The sequence below is a fragment of the Henckelia pumila genome, unplaced genomic scaffold (genome assembly GCF_033568475.1).
Source record: "Henckelia pumila isolate YLH828 unplaced genomic scaffold, ASM3356847v2 CTG_466, whole genome shotgun sequence".
In the NCBI taxonomy this organism is placed as follows: domain Eukaryota; kingdom Viridiplantae; phylum Streptophyta; class Magnoliopsida; order Lamiales; family Gesneriaceae; genus Henckelia; species Henckelia pumila.
Window position 1 is genome coordinate 917,610 of NW_027331833.1, and position 7,624 is coordinate 925,233.

Here is a 7,624-nt window from a genome sequence, read left to right on the forward strand (position 1 = left end):
ATCAAAGAAGAGGTATAAGATGACTTTGGAATGGAATAGGACGATTAACTCGAATCCGGATTGATTCGAGTGTCCTAGAAGAAATCACATACTGCATGTTTTGACTGCTTATTTGATTATATGATTGAATTTATAGTGAGTGCATGAGATTACATATGCATTCATATTGAGCCTTGATTTATTCAATTTGAATTAGACGATCTAGGGATTGTGGTTGAGTGGCTTGGTAGGCGATTTACTACCTTGTCGAGTAGCTCACTGTAATGCCCTGGAGTCTAGAGGATTAAAACATGCCACGTCCATCTCGAGAGGGGAGTCGGTGTGATCGTTGGATGTTTTAACCTCGGGATCCCAAACCAAAGAAAGAAGGAAAGGAAGAAAGAAAGAATAGAAGAATTGCATTCGATTATCTGAGTCTGATAATCCCAAAGTTTTAAAGACATGCATATCATTTTAATTCAGTTCTTGATTGGATTAATTGATTATTTGAAGAATGAGTTCATATTATGATTTGATATGTTTACTTGATAGCATGTTATTCTCTTTTACTAAGAATTGTATTCTCATCGGATTATCCGACTGTTGCTTTGTTTTGTATGTGTACTTGACAACAGGTGGGTCAGGAACAAGTTATAAGAGGCATGGTTAGCTTCGAGGGAAAGATGTAGAAGTGAACTCGGTCTAGAAGTCGATTCCAGCATGTCAATCTAGTTTATGTTAGAACATGTTTAGTTATCGAACTTCATCGTTATATTGTTGTTGCATGTTCTCGACTTTGGTTTGGTTGTTGAACTCCAGAACTCCTGCTTTAAATGGAGGAATCAAGTTTGTAACGCATGTTTATGTTTCGGAGTATTGTATGGCTTGATGTTCTTGTTTTTAGTGATTCTAGCACCGGAGCAGCCAGGGAGGCGCACCCGCGCGCCTGCGCCCCTTTTCGGGCAGGGCCTTATGCGCGCCCGCGCCTCGAAAGGGCGCGGTCGTGCATGAGCCAGGGCGCCGTGCGCGCCCGCGCCTGATGAGGCACGGCCGCGCGGGCCCTTTTATAAAAAAAAATTTGTTGGCTTTTAATGCTTGATTATTTTTAATTACTCCTTTAATTGATGTTTAGAACCGAGGTCTCACATTAAGTGGTATCAGAGAGATAAGTTCCTGGAATTTGTTCTAGAAGTGAGCGGGATAGATCAAGTCCGCTTGACCCTAATTCCTCGCATGTGATTGATTAATTCTATGATTACAGAATATGCGAGCATGCTTTATTGATTGAAAATTTGTTTGAATTTCGTGACTTGATGATTCAAATTAATAAAGCATGACTTGATTGAAATATGAACTGTATTCATGCATTGATCTGAGTTCCATCTATCGAATTGGGAAGATGATCAGAGGTTCGTGACACTGAAATAGGGAGATGTGTATTGAATTATCCGTGTTCTAACCCCTGTCAATTAAGATGGGTACTCGAAGAAGGCTAGACATGAATACTCCATCGATTATTCCTATGACAAAAACTCCTCTTGTTATGACTCCTCCGATGGTACAGATGGATGACACGATCACGCCTATGGAAGCCTTACTGAAGAGGTTCCAATCTTTTAGGCCGCCTATTTGAATGGGAAGGAAAATCCGGTCGATTGCGAGAGTTGGTTGGAAGATATTGATCAGCTCTTTGAGTCGCTTGACTACTCGGATGACCGCAGAACGATACTGGTAATTCATCAACTTCAGGGAGTGGCAAAGAGTTGGTGGATGACTATCAAAATAGCCAAAGAGAATAAAGGTACGGCAATTACTTGGGCACTTTTTAGAGCAGAGTTCTATAAGAGATTCTTTCCAGTTTCCTATCAAAAGGATAAAGGTGCCGAGTTTGCAAATTTGAGGCAAGGTAGTATGAGTATCGAGGACTATGCTGCGAAGTTTGGCAGTTTATTGAGGTTCGCTCCGCATATTGCCGACAATGAGGAGGCAAAAGCAGACCAGTTCATTAACGGTTTGCACCCTGACATCTTTATTCTGGTGAATACTGGGAGGCCAGATAACTTTTCTGATGCGATGGATCAGGCAAAGGGAGTAGAAGCGGGACTGATGAGGAAGAGGGAGAATCAGTACCAGCCTCAACAGCAACAGCAGAGGCAGTATCAGAATCAACCGCCGATGAATGAGGGTAGTAGCAGTGGTGGTAGCAAGAAGAACTATTTCCGTCCCAAAGGGAAACAGTTCAAGAAGTCGGGAAGCACTTCTTCGAGCTCGAGTGGCTCGAGACAGTTCAGTTCTGGACAGGGTTCAGGTTCCTCGGGAGCTTCATGTAATAGGTGTGGAGGACGACACTCCAGTGACCAGTGTAGGGGAATCTTTGGGAACTATTACATCTGCCAGCAGACAGGGCATTATGCTAGACTGTGTCCTCAGAGAGGTTCTGACCAATCTCAGAGTGCGAATACCTCTCGACAGTTATCTCAGCCTCAGAGGCAATCGACTGCAGTTCACTCATTCCAACCTCAGCAGCAGAACCGTCAGGGAGATAACCAAAGTTCGAACCAACCTTCCGGACCGCAGGCTAGAGTGTTTGCTCTGAATGATGATCAGGCTCAGGCAGCACCTGATGACGTGATTTCAGGTAACTGTAAGATTTTTGGATATTCTGCATACATTCTAATAGATACCGGTGCATTCACTCGTTTATATCAGAGAAATTTGTTTTGATGCATGCTTTTTACCTGTTGAGCCTTTACCTTCTTTTGTTTCGATTACTTCACCTTTGGGTGGAGGAATTGTGTCGAAGAATTTGGTTAGAAACTGTGAGTTGAAGTTTGAAGAAAATTCGATCGAGTTTGACTGTATTGTACTTAGTCTGTCTGATTTTGATTGCATTGTTGGGATAGATGTTTTGACTAAGTACAGGGCTACAGTGGACTGTTTTCAGAAAGTAGTTCGGTTCAGACCAGATATGGCAGATGGATGGAGATTCTTTGATAAGGGTTCTCGTTCTAAGATTTCTTTGATATCTGTCTTATCTATGACTAGATTATTACAGAGAGGAGCCGAAGGATTTCTTGTTTATGCGATCGATATTCTGAAGTCTAGCCCTGAACTGAATGATATACCAGTGGTTAGGGAATTCCCTGATGTGTTTGCAGATGAGATTTCGGGATTACCGCCTATTCGTGAGATTGAATTTGGCATCGAACTGACGTCAGGTACTCAGCCGATTTCTAAAGCTCCATATAGAATGGCTCCGATCGAATTGAAAGAACTGAAGGAGCAATTGGAAGATTTAATTGCCAAGGGATACATTAGACCGAGTGTGTCGCCTTGGGGTGCTCCTGTTCTATTTGTGAGGAAGAAGGATGGCTCTATGAGACTCTGTATTGACTACCGTCAACTGAATCAAGCGACGGTGAAGAACAGGTATCCTTTACCGCGTATCGATGACCTTTTTGACCAGTTGCAGGGTTCTTGTATCTATTCGAAGATAGATTTGAGGTCTGGGTACCATCAACTGAAAGTTCGGGAAGAAGATGTCCCTAAGACTGCGTTTCGAACGAGGTATGGCCACTTTGAATTTTTTGTCATGCCGTTCGGTTTGACCAATGCCCCAGCAGTCTTTATGGGATTGATGAACCGAATCTTTCAGCATTTTCTTGATGAGTTTGTGATTATTTTCATTGATGATATCTTAATCTATTCTAAGAGTCGTGCCGAGCATGCAGAGCATCTGAGAACAGTTTTACTTTGAGGGCAGAACAGTTATTCGCCAAGCTTTCGAAGTGCGAGTTTTGGCTTGACAGATTTGTCTTTCTGGGGCACATTATTTCAGGAGATGGGATTGCTGTTGATCCCAGCAAGATAGAAGCAGTGATGAACTGGCGCAGACCGACTTCTGTGCCAGAAATCCGCAGTTTTATGGGTTTGGCGGGTTACTATCGCAGATTTATTCAGGGTTTCTCTTCTATTGCAAAGCCTATTACCCAGCTAACTCAGAAGAATGCTCCTTTTCTGTGGACAGATGATTGTGAAGCCAGTTTTGTTGAGTTGAAGAAGATATTAACCTGTGCTCCAATTCTTTCTATTACATCTGGTTCCGGAGGTTTCACAGTTTATTGCGATGCTTCTCATCTTGGTCTCGGATGTATTCTTATGCAAAGGAAGCACGTGATAGCATATGCGTTGAGACAGTTGAAACCACACGAGACTCGTTATCCAGTTCATGATCTTGAACTCGCTGCTATTGTTTTCGCCCTGAAGATCTGGTGTCACTACTTGTACGGTGAGTCTTTTGAGATCTTTTCGGATCATAAGAGTCTTAAGTACTTATTTTCACAGTCTGAGTTGAATATGAGGCAGAGGATATGGCTAGATTTATTGAAGGACTTTGACTGCGAGATTAAGTATTACCCGGGGAAGTCGAATGCAGCTGCCGATTCTTTGAGTCGTAAGCTTTGCTCTTTATCTCTTTCGACGATAGGTGTTTCTCGATTGATCGAAGACTGTTGCACTTCTGGGTTGAAGTTTGAGTCAGATAGAAATCCGATCAGAGTTTGTGCGATTCAGGCCAAGCCAGAGTTGTTTGTGTTGATCAGAGAAGCACAGAAATCAGATGAGAGTATTCAGAATTCGTTAGAGAAGGTGAGATCTAGACACCAGTCTGAGTTTCAGGTCAGGGATGATGTTTTATTTGTGAATAGCCGTATTGTTGTGCCTGAGATTGATGAGTTAAGACAGCGTATTCTGAGAGAGGCGCATTGCAGTCGGTTCAGTATTCATCCAGGAGGCCGAAAGATGTATAACGACTTGAAGAGTCAGTTCTGGTGGAAGAAGTTAAAGAAGGATGTGGTGAGGTTTGTATCTCATTGTTTGAACTGTCAGCAGGTTAAATCCGAGAGAAAGAGATCAGGTGGGCTTCTGCACAGTCTGTCTATTTCGGAATGGAAGTGAGATCATATTTCGATGGATTTCATCACGAAACTACCCTGATATGTTCGAGGATGCGATGCCATTTGGGTAGTGATTGACCGTTTGACGAAGTCTGCTTGTTTCATTCCGTATCGGATGACATACCGACACGATCAGATGACAGAGTTGTATGTTAGAGAGATTGTCAGATTGCACGGTGTGCCAAGATCGATTGTTTCAGACCGAGATCCTCGGTTTACTTCTCATTTCTGGCATAGTCTACAGGAAGCCCTTGGTACTAGATTGCACTTGAGTACAACATATCATCCTCAGACCGACGGTCAATCAGAGCGGACGATTCAGAATCTAGAGGATATGCTGCGAGAAGTGATGCTTGACTTTGGCACTACTTGGCAAGATTCATTGCCTCTCGTTGAATTTTCGTACAACAACAGCTTCCAGGCGAGTATAGGAATGGCACCATTCGAAGCGTTGTACGAAAAGAAGTGCAGATCTCCTCTGTACTGGGATGAGATGTCTGAGTCCCCAGACTTGGGACCAGATATGATTCGTGATATGGCTGAGAAAGTGAAGATTATTCGATTGAGAATGAAGACTGCTCAAGACCGACAAGCGAAGTATGCAAATATCCGATGCAGACCTCTATCTTTTGATCAGGGTGACCGAGTATTCTTGAATATTTCTCCGTTTAGAGGTACTGTTAGATTTGGGAAGAGAGGGAAGTTGGCACCGAGATTCATCGGTCCGTATGAGATTTTACAGAAGATAGGGAAGTTGGCACCAAGTGAGTGCATGAGATTACATATGCATTCATATTGAGCCTTGATTTATTCAATTTGAATTAGACGATCTAGGATTGTGGTTGAGTGGCTTGGTAGGAGATTTACTACCTTGTCGAGTAGCTCACTGTAATGCCCTAGAGTCTAGAGGATTAAAACATGCCACAACCATCTCGAGAGGGGATTCGGTGTGATCGTTGGATGTTTTAACCTCGGGATCCCAAACCAAAGAAAGAAGGAAAGAAGGAAAGAAAGAATAGAAGAATTGCATTCGATTATCTGAGTCTGATAATCCCGAAGTTTTAAAGACATGCATATCATTTTAATTCAGTTCTTGATTGGATTAATTGATTATTTGAAGAATGAGTTCATATTATGATTTGATATGTTTACTTGATAGCATGTTAGTCTCTTTTACTGGGAATTGTATTCTTACCGGATTATCCGGCTGTTGCTTTGTTTTGTATGTGTACTTGGCAACAGGTGGGTCAGGAACAAGTCAAAAGAGGTATGGTTAGCTTCGTGGGAAAGATGTAGAAGTGAGACTTGGTCTAGAATTCGATTCCAGCATGTCAATCTAGTTTATGTTAGAACATGTTTAGTTATCGAACTTCATCGTTATATTGTTGTTGCATGTTCTCGACTTTGATTTTGTTGTTGAACTCCAGAACTCCTGTTTTAAATGGAGGAATCAAGTTTGTAACGCATGTTTATGTTTCGGAGTATTGTATGGCTTGATGTTCTTGTTTTTGGTGATTCTAGCACCGGAGCAGCTAGGGACGCATGCCCGCGCATCCTAGCGCGCGCCCGCGCACCTGCGCCCCTTTTCGGGCAGGGCGTCATGCGCGGCCGCGCCTCGAAAGGGCGCGGCCGCGCATGAGCCAAGGCACCGTGCGCAGGCGCGGCCGCGCGGGCCCTTTTATAAAAAAAAAATGTTTTGGCTTTTAATGCTTGCTTATTTTTAATTACTCCTTTAATTGATGTTTAGAATCGAGGTCTTACAGGACATGTGTTTGGAGAGGGTTGCTTGGGGAGTTCGGACGGTCCGATCCTGGGGTTCGGACGGTCGGAACTGTGTCTATAAATAGAGGGCCAAAGACTCAGTTTCAAGTGCACCTTCCAAATCCTCTCTCTCATTCATAGCTCCTTCTACTCGATACTAGGGATTTCTAGACATCGTATTGGAAAGCCGGGAGTGGCGGAGCGCTTCGAGGACATCAGCGGAGCTGTGCCTAAGTTTTGAGGCAGTCACCATCAGCGGGCTGACTACGTACGCATGTATAACTTTGGAATCTTATAGAGATTAGGGAGAATGAGATAGCTTAGTTAAGGCTTTTAGAGTATTATAAGTGATATCGTAATTATTGCTTATAGACTTGGACCGTGAATACCTGGACTTCTAGGTTGCTAGGGTGATTGGGTTTTTACTTAGAGATATGAACGTATTATCCGAGATATCAGGTCTGATATACATGTATTATGTTTGCATGTTTTGTATGTGGCATTACTATGTGCATTGATATTATGCGGCATGCATTTACACGCTGAGCTTTTTGCCTTGATTTGCATAGCCTGTAGTAGGGGCGCTCAGCCCCGTATTTTAGTGGATGGATTTCCATGGATTTGGAAACTGGTTATATCCACAGTTTTATGGTATGGGAGCCACCTCCTAATGCGATGGCCCAGCGTGCTACATACCATGACGCCTTGACTGAGCAGTCTTTTGGATAGATTTTCCAGTACCCTTCATATTGCATGTGCATGCATGATATATGTATATTCATACTTCTGTACTGAGTGTTTATGCTCACGTCCTAGTATTTTGTTGGACACCCTATTCCATGGGGCAGGACTTAGGTTTGACGGACCCGATGGTAGCGGTTGTTGAGCTGCAGTGGTTGTGACATGATCCTATTTCTGTCCAGGATGTT